This window comes from Lampris incognitus, chromosome 10, assembly GCF_029633865.1.
Source record: "Lampris incognitus isolate fLamInc1 chromosome 10, fLamInc1.hap2, whole genome shotgun sequence".
NCBI classification, from domain to species: Eukaryota; Metazoa; Chordata; class Actinopteri; order Lampriformes; family Lampridae; genus Lampris; species Lampris incognitus.
In genome coordinates this window covers 32,979,900-32,987,711 of record NC_079220.1, presented here as the reverse complement: position 1 = coordinate 32,987,711, position 7,812 = coordinate 32,979,900, and positions in this window count along the sequence as shown.

Here is a 7,812-nt window from a genome sequence, read left to right as displayed (position 1 = left end):
TGAAGTTGGCAATCGAAGGAGTATTGATGAATGTTATCAGCACATATGCCCCACAAGTTGTGTGAGATGGAAGAGAAAGAAGAATTCTGGAGTGAGCTGGATGAAGTGGTGGAGAGGGTACCCAAGGAGGAAAGAGCGGTGATTGGAGCGGACTTCAATGGACATGTTGGTGAAAGGAACAGAGCTGATGAGGAGGTGATGGTTAGGTATAATGTCAAGGAAAGAATGTGGAAGGACAGATGGTAGGTAGTGGATTTTGCAAAAAGGGTGGAAATGGCTGTGGTGAATACATATTTCAAGAAGAGGGAGAAACACATGGATATAAGAGTGGAATAAAAAAAATATAAATAAGAGTATAATAAATAATGATAATGATAAGACTAATAAGAATATATGTTATGGAATAATACGAGTATAAGAGTGGAGGAAGGTGCACACAGGTGTATATCTTATGCAGGAGGCACGATCTGAAATGGATGGCAACTTCAAGGTGGTGACAGGGGAAAACGTAGCTAGGCAGCATCGGATGGTGGTCTGTAGGATGACTTTGGAGATAAAGAAGAGTAAGAGAGTGAAGGCAGAGCCAAGGGTCAAGTGGTGGAAGTCAAAGGAGGAAGACTGTTTGGAGTTCAGGGGGGAGTTAAGACAGGCACTGGGTGGTAGTGAAGAGTTGCTGGATGGCTGGACAACCACTGCAGAAATGGTGAGGGAGACAGATAGGAAGGTACTTGGTGTGTCATCTGGACAAAGGAAGGAAGACAAGGAGACTTGGTGGTGGAATGAGGAAGTAGAGCAAAGTATACAGAGGAAGAGGTTGGCAAAGAAGAAGTGGGATAGTCAGAGAGATGAAGAAAGTAGACAGGAGTACAAGGAGATGCAACATAAAGCGAAGAGAGAGGTGGCAAAGGCAAAGGAAAAGGCGTATGGTGAGTTGTATGAGAGTTTAGACACTAAGGAAGGAGAAAAGGACTTGTACCGATTGGCTAAACAGAGGGATCAGGTTAGGGTGATGAACGGTAGAGATGGAAATGTGCTCACAAGTTAGGAGAGTGTGTTGAGAAGGTGTAAGGAGTACTTTGAGGGCTGATGAATTAAGTTTATGTTTATTTATCAGGATCCCCATTAGCTGTGCCCTAAAGCACCGCTAATCTTACTGGGGTCCACATAGAAACAATATATTTAAAACATACATTTAAAAACAAGACAGAGAAAAAAAACAAAAAACAAAACAAACAAAAAATAGCAAAAACCTACATTAAACTTTACAGTACACATAAGTCATCATCCAACAGCCAAGAGACATACATAAATCATTCCAATGTACAAACTGTTGAGACTATCCAGACTATAGAATTCAGTTTGAAACTTACCTTACCCTGCCCTGTATGTGTGTGTGTGTGTGTGTGTGTGTGTGTGTGTGTGTGTGTGTGTGTGTGTGTATAATATGTGTACGTATGACCATGTATTTTGCATTGAGTTGCTGCCATGTGATTGGCTGATTAGAAATTTGCGTTAACGAGCAGTTGGACGGGTGTGCCTAATAAAGTGGCCGGGGAGTGTATATCCTACTGTGCGCTTCAGAAAATTAGTGTTTGGCTTAGGAACTGAAAATCAGCCTTCTGTTGCCTGTCAAGTGGCATATGTATATGATTCTAAATTGTGTTTTAACTGATTGTACTGACATAATGGATTCTTGTTTTGTAAAACCTTTCATACTGAAGATAGAAGTGCAGCATTGATTACCATTGTAGACAGAAGTGCATACTGTTGATGTTCGTGTTGTATGGACATTGGAGAGCAAGGCGTGCCGCCTTGTTCTTTATCAACTGTAGTTTGCTTAAATCTTTTTTCATGGCATTCGCCCATATTATTTGGCAATAGTCAAGCTGTGAGAGAACAATTGTGTTTATTACCATTTTAGTCGAATCTGGTGTAAGATATTTTCTGCATCGTCTTACCACTGCCAATGCCTTATCCATTCTGTTTACAACAGTGTCAATGTGTTTTGACCAGGACAGCTTATTGTCAAGCATGATGCCCAGGAGCTTAGTTTCCTTTACTTGTTGGATTGGTGTTTTATTTATAAAAAGTTTTAGCGCTGGCTCTTCCTAAGAGAATGATTTGAACCAAATATAATGCTTTTCATTTTGGTTGTGTTAAGTATCAGTTTGTTTTCAAAGACCCATTTCCCATTATATCTAGTTCCCTATTCAAGATGACATTAACTCAGCAGGTGTTGTTGCTGATGCATACACTGTAGTGTCATCTGCACACATCGTTAATTTAGCATCTTTTAGTACAAGGGTTGCTGAAGCGTCATGTGATGTAGGCTGAAAGGTTCACGCTACCAATTCCTGCATGCATGACAAACCCCGAATAGGCCCCTCCTCGCGGTCTTGACTGGACTTCACTTGTGGAGTTGACGTAACCTGGGCAGCACTCAGCTGGCTAAAGCCTAATGGGACCGCGGACTGGCGGTTATAAAAATCCCACACATCCCTGGCTTGTAAGTGCCTAACAAGTGGGCAGTCCGGACTCCCAATCCGACCATCACTTGGGTGCAACCTGTGGCGGATCCCATCGTCTTCACTCTTGTGTTGCCATGGAACTAGATCCTCTCAGGCCAAGCAATGTGGACCAGTGTCGCGACCTGATCACCACGTTAATCAAGGCTTTAGCGAATGGCTCCAAGAGGTTTTTTTTCTACCTCTTGGAATGGATCCTCAGACACGAGAGACGCTGACGACGACGAGTACAAGAGGTAAAAATGTAAAAATGGAGTACATACGTGGACCTAGGCAGCTTCCTTGAGGAATTCCACACTATAGATACACTATCTGAGTAATCTCCATTAAAGAAGACTCTCTGTGATCTGTGCATCAAATAACTTTCCATCCAGGCCATTGCAGATGGTCTAAAACCATAAGACTCCAGCTTTTCAAGAAGGAGCTTGTGGTCAATTACATCAAATGCTGCTGTAAAATCTAATAGAACTGCACCACAGATCATTTTTCTGTCCAAATCTTTGTACCAGTCATCTGTCATTTCAGCTAGAGCTGTGCATGTAGAATGTCCCGTTCTATAAGTGTGCTAAAAATCTGTTATCAGATTATTTGCTGAGAAGTATTCTTGTATTTGATCAAAAATGGCCTTCTCAAAGACCTTACTTATAGCTGATAGCAAGCTTATGGGGTGGCTTTTATGGGCACTAAATGATGTTTTTTTATATTTAGGCAATGGTTTGACTTTTGCTTCCTTCCAAGCTTGTGGAAAGATCAATTGTTTCAGGCTGGTATTCATTATGTGACAGATAGTGTGTGCAATGTAATTAACAGCTATTCGAGTCAGTTTATCATCTACACTGCTCAAAAAAATAAAGGGAACACATAAGCAATGCAATGTAGCTCCAAGTCAATCACACTTTTGAGATATCAACCTGTCCAGTTAGGAAGCAACACTGATTTGTGAATCAATTTCACCTGTTGGTAAATTGTCTAATTTCCACCTGGTGGAAATTAGACAATTTGCAAGACAACCCCTATAACAGGAATGGATTTGCAGGTGGTGGCCACAGACCATTTGCCTGTCCTCATCTTTTCTGGCCGATCTTTGGTTAGTTTTTCATTTTGCTAGTGCCCTCACCACTAGAGGTGGCATGAGGCGGTATCTGCAACCTACAGAAGTTGCTCAGGTAGTGCAGCTCATCCAGGATGGCACATCAATGCGTGCTGTGGCAAGAAGATTTGATGTGTCTCCCAGCACAGTGTCCAGAGCATGGAGGAGGTACCAGGAGACAGGCCAGTACACCAGGAGACGTGGAGGGGGCCGCAGGAGGACAACAACCCCGCAGCAGGACCGCTATCTGGTCCTTTGTGCAAGGAGGAACAGGAGGAGCACTGCCGGAGCCCTACAAAACGACCTTCAACAGGCCACTAATGTGCAGGTTTCTGCTCAAACAGTGAGAAACAGAATGCATGAGGATGGTATGAGGGCCCGACGTCCACAATTGGGGCCTGTGCTCACAGCCCAACACCGTGCAGCCCGATCGACCTTTGCCAGAGAACATCTTGGTTGGCAGATTCGCCATTGGCACCCTGTGCTCTTCACAGATGAGAGCAGGTTCACACTGAACACATGTGCCAGACGTGAGCGAGTCTGGAGACGCTGTGGAGAACGTTCTGCTGCCTGCATCCTCCAGCATGACCGGTTTGGCGGTGGGTCAGTGATGGTCTGGGGAGGCATATCCTTGGAGGGCCGTACAGACCTCTACGTGCTAGCCAGAGGTACCATGACTGCCATTAGGTACAGGGATGAGATCCTCAGACCCATTGTCAGACCATATGCTGGTGCAGTGGGCCCTGGGTTCCTGCTCATGCATGACAATGCTCGTCCTCATGTGGCCAGAGTGTGTCAGCAGTTCCTGTATGTCGAGGTCATTGATGCTATGGACTGGCCTGCACGTTCCCCAGACCTGAATCCAATCGAGCACCTCTGGGACATCATGTCTCGTACCATCCGCCAACGCGATGTCGCACCACAGACTGTCCAGGAGTTGACCGATGCCCTGATCCAGGTCTGGGAGGAGATCCCTCAGGAGACCATCCGTCGTCTCATCAGGAGCATGCCCAGACGTTGTAGGGAGTGCATACAGGCACGTGGAGGCCACGCACACTACTGAGCCTCATTTTGAATCGTCTTGAAGAATTTCCACAGAAGTTGGATCAGCCTATGTTCTCATTTTCCACTTTGATTTTGAGTATGATTCTGAATCCAGACCTTAATGGGATAATGATTTTGATTTCCATTGATCATGCTTAGGTTATTTTGCTCTAAACACATTCCTCTGTCTAATAAATAAAGATTTTCAGCTGTAATATTTCATTCATCGAGGTCTATATTGTGTTTTTAGGTGTTCCCTTTATTTTTTTGAGCAGTATATATTATCAATTCCTGGTTGTTTGTCATTACATGTTAACTTAATTAATTTTTCAACTGTTTCTGTTTTTAGTTCATTAAACTCAAAATGACATGGTTTATCTCTCATATAATTTTTTATGTTAAAAATGGATAAACTATTATTTGTCCCATGTGATAATTCTTTCCTTAATTCATATACCTTGCTTCTAAAATAGTCATTCAAATAATTTGCAATTTCTTTGGGTTTAGTAATAAAGGTACTTCCGCAATCAATATAGGTGGGTTGTAAAGGTGCGTTTCGTGCCATTATACTGTTCAGTGTACTCCAAAGCCTTTTCCCATCATTCCTTGTTCTGCTTAACTGTAGAGCATAATATTGTTCCTTTTTCTTTCGGTTGAGCTTTGTAACATAGTTCCTTAGTTTACAGTATTTCTGTCTGTCAATTATACTACCACTATTTTGTTCCATTTCCTTTTCCTTATCCCTCAAAGACACGTGGTCCTTTAACTCCTTGTCGACCCATGGTGCTCTATGACTTCTCACCGTCAGTTTTCTAACGGGTGCATGCTTGTCCATGACTGGTTGAAACTTTTTAAGAAAGACTTCTAGAGCTCCATCTGATTCCTTTTCATCATAAGTGGTTGACCAACATATGTTACTGACATCTTCCAGGAAGGCTTCCTGAGAGAACCTCCTGTATGACCTTTTGCAAACAACTTTTGGTTTAGCTTTGGGTACTTTACTTTTCCTGGCAATCGCTACTACATTGTGATCGCTACAACCTGTTGGAACTGATATTGCCTTGGTGTAAAAATAATTTTCACTCAAAAAAATATGATCGATACAAGATGATGTGTTCATAGCCCTATCGTTAATATTTAATCTAGTTGGTGTATTACCATTTGTTTCAAACAACATGCCTCAGTTATGGTGATCAACTGATGTTTTAAGGGACATACGTGTGATAGCCAGTCGATATTTAAATCTCCTGTAAAAACAACTTCCATATTCAATTCACATACCTTATCCAGATTCTCGCCTATAACATCTAAATAATAACGATTTGAGCTTGGTGGCCTGTAACAGCAGCCCAATAAAATTGATTTAATATGGGGCAAGTTAACCTGAAGCCACAATACCTCAATTTCCTTACACATAAAGTCCTCCCTAACTTTCACTGGAATATGATTTTGAACATAACAGGCAACTCCACCTCAATGCATATTTCTGTCCTTTCTGTATAGATTATGTCCTAGTATGGTCAGCGCATCATCATCAAATGTCTCATCCAAATGTGTTTCAGAAAGAGCAAGTATATGAATTGTGTTTGAAAACAACAGATCAGCAATTTCATTCAATTTGTTCCTCAAGCTACAAATATTCAGATGAGAAATTTTCAAACTTTTCTTTGGAAGTAGAGTAGCGATAGACATGAGATATGAAATGTATTTTCTACCATATCTTTACTGTTATATGTTGTGTGTTTGTGCATATTGTCCTTGTTGTGGGTTCTGAGTTCGTTCTTCCTTAATGCTGTTTGTGGATAATGAGTTTGTCATACCTTAGAAATGCAATGCCCCCTCTTTCTCTGGCAGCTTTCATTTTAGGCAGCAGCTCCTTTCTCTTCTGGCAAACTGAATCAGGATAGTCTTCATTTATAAAAATGTTCGATCCTTTCAGCAGTTTTGCTTTGCTCAAAATTGTGTCCCTGTCCTTAATTCTTAAAAACTTCACTATTAGAGGTCAAGGTCGCTGTCTGCCTGGGCTGCCATCTGCTACTGTTGATGCTTTTTGTGGCATGCTGAACTCCTTCTATCCCAACGGTGTGGGGATCCAGGTCCAGTTTTTCCTTGAAGAGAGTCAGCACCTTCTTCTCTGACTCTGACCACCTTTCATTCTCAGACTCAGGAATGCCATCAATAATCACATTATGACGCCTGGACTGACCATCCAGAACATCCGCTTTGTTATTTATTACAATCACTGATTCAGCCAGTTTGTGTATGTCTGTTTCATTTGTTTTACAGTTGGATGACAGACTGGTGCTGGCGGCTTTCAGGTCATCCACCTCCTTTTGCGTGAAATGGAGGCTGATTTTCAATTCCTCCAGCTCTTTCAAAATGGCATCCATTCTTGTGTTTGTAGTATCCATAAGGGTGCACACACAAACTTTAAAGTTGATTTTCTGCTGCTGTAGCAGTTCTTTGTAAAAAGTTTTTGGTTGATCCAGTAGTTCATGCACCTGTTCCTGTGAGATGTATTGACCATTGTCTTTTTCTTTGTCCTTTCGACCAGCCATCTTGGCAGAGCGGCAGTGTCTGTTGCTGTAGGCCTCAACCCCCACAAGGGGATAAACGTCAAATTCTCTCCGATTTCAGTCATAATTCCCTTGTTGTATGTTGCAAAGAGAACACCCAAAGACACTTGTGTAACTTTGTTGGAGAATATAATAAGGATTGAAAAGATTCCTTGCAGATTGCAAATCACTCTCACTCACCAGCTTTTCCTGTCACCTGACCAGAAGAAAATGAGAAAGAGAGAAGGTTGGATGATGTGGGGATAGTGAATCAGGAATTGTGGTGGATTTGCAAGGTGGAAGTGAGGGCAGCTATGGAGAGGGTGAAAAGTAGAAATGCAGTTGGTCCAGAGTGGAGACATGGAGATGTTTAGGAGAGATGGCAGCGGAGTTTTTAACTAGATTGGTTAACACAATCTTAGAAAGTGAGAGGATGCCTGAGGTGTGGAAAATAAGTGTACTGGTACTGATTTTCAAGAATAAGGGTGCTGTGCAGAGCTGTAGTAACTACAGAGGTATAAAGTTGATCAGTCACAGCATGAAGCCATGGGAGTAGTGGAAGCTAGGTTAAGAGGAGAGGTGATTATTAGTGAGCAGC